Raw genomic sequence first — 2243 nt, 5'->3', positions numbered from 1 at the left:
GGACTCAACCCTCGCCTCTTCCGCTAGGGCAGAGGGCAGCTTGGCACAGCTTGGCACTTGTGGAGGTGACAGGGAGCAAGCCTCTCTTAAGGAGCCTGTGGCTACTGGAAAGGGCTCGCTGGGAGATTTGCTGTCTCTGACAACGCTTGATTTACAGAGCCTTGGACAAGCTTCTAAGTGCTTCCTTTATCCCTCATTTGCAAACGGGAAGTATGGCTATGTAGTAGTCACTTAGTAAGTATGATGTGGGTCAGTGTGATGGCACACAGGACTCTGGGACAAGGTGGACTTGAGGTATCTAGCAAGTTCACACTAGTCTTATCTATAGAGAGACAAGTTTTGAGACTTCTTGTCTCAAAAACACTAAGTAAAAATAAATATGCCACACTGCCATCTGCTGGTGATCTTTGGATAAGCCCATTTACATTGTCCTTTGTGACCTATTGAATAAAGCAAACAAATGAGTTGTCTTCTGATCAGCTAGCCTTTGCTCTGAGGTCCTTGCTGTGGGTGAGGGGGAAGGCATCCAGAAGGAACGATGCATCCTTCCCTACCCCCCAACCAAATGTGGGAGAGGGACAGTGATTTGCTTTTCCCTGAGAATACAGGAGAGATGCTTGTGCCCTGGAAATCCACATTAAACAATCTTGATGAGGATGCAAGCTCCAAGACGNGGGGGGGGTTGCCAGAGGCCAAAGCAGAGCGCTGAGCAGCCACAGTCTCCAAGTCCGTGTTATGTTACCCTCCATGCTCCAGCTGTGCTCTGGGGGAGATTAACTTCCTGTCTCTCCACTGAGCTGACCCCTGCTCTCCCTACTCCCCACTTTCTTCAGGTCTGGAGGCCTAGATGTGAAGGAAGCGGCAATGGAAGCAGCTGGCTCCCTCTGGTACCAATCTGAGCGGAGATGGGATGCTGTGGGAGTACTGAGGGCTGTCTGCAGAAGGTAGAAGAGACCTAGTACCTGCTGGCTCCAGGGCTGCTAGCTAGCCTTCTAGGGAAGAGCCCCCATTTGGACACCCAATCTCCAGGGTAATGAGGGGAATGCTCACCGTCCTTCTCTTCTCACAGATCGCATACGACCTGATTCAGGGTTCACACCTTTGAGGGTGTGTGTATGTGTGTGTTGGCAGTCATCCTATCTGATAGCCTCAAGGTGACAAGGGCAGTGCTGAAGCCAACTATTTCAGCTAAGCCTGTCTACAGACTTCAGAAGTGCTTACATTCTCCCCAGCCACTGCTGAAGGGACGCTCAAATTCCACCCTGACTCCAAGGCAGCTGATCTCTTGAGAGATGAAGAATCTAGTCTGGCCTCTTTTCAAAGGACCCATGACATCCACTGCCTTCACCACACATATTATCTGTGAGCTCCCGTTTCATCTGCTCTCCCGCCAGTGCCAGTTCAAACACCGTTGATCTGTACAAGGAAAAGGAGTGAGAGCCCCCCTGCCTTCTAGAAGAGACCACCCAGAGTGAACACTGAGAAAGAAACAGCTTGATGTCACCTGCCCCAGTCCATCCTGTTGTGGGCAGGAAAGCCCTCCTCCTGTGACTTAACTCTGTAACTCCAGGAGAAAGCATACAACCCTTCCCACTCTGAAAGGGAAGGGTTCAGTAGCAGACAAGAGCCTCCCTATGAAAGGCACTCCCCACTTGGCACACCTCTACACCTGCTCCCCCTGTCTGAGCATTCCCAGGTTCCCACCAGAATATGAGGAACAAGAGCCATCATCTTTCTTGCTTTCTGACCTGGCTGGCGCTGGCATGTCCAAGCTGCAGGGCCTGAAGAAAGGATGTGAGTTGCCTAAGGGCCACCCCATTGGGAGCTTCCCGTTGTCTCCAAGTCCGTTTCATCTTTCAGGGACCCAGAGGCTCCCAAGGCTGGGGAAAGGAAAGGTTAAACCGGTTAGGCAGGGGAGCTGAGGAGCGGTCGAAATGGGAAACTTGTTAGCAGAAACAAAGCCAGTGTTTGTTGGGTTCCCCTCCTGCCTGGGAGGCCTTTCTCAGACCACGGCATTCCTGTGTTGGACAGAGTCAGTTTACAGTGGAGAAGCCTCTGTAAACTGACTCTGTAAAAGCCAAAGCTGCCTTTCCCACTGGCTACTAGAGGGTCCAACGCAGCAGGAAACCCAGCACTTCTCCCTGGCATGAAAAGAAAACATTCGCCAGGCGTGGTGGCGCACGCCATTAATCCCAGCACTCCGGAGGCAGAGGCAGGCGGATTTCTGAGTTCGAGGCCAGCCT

The sequence above is a fragment of the Mus caroli genome, chromosome 3, assembly GCF_900094665.2.
Source record: "Mus caroli chromosome 3, CAROLI_EIJ_v1.1, whole genome shotgun sequence".
NCBI lineage: Eukaryota > Metazoa > Chordata > Mammalia > Rodentia > Muridae > Mus > Mus caroli.
This window is presented reverse-complemented; position numbering follows the sequence as displayed.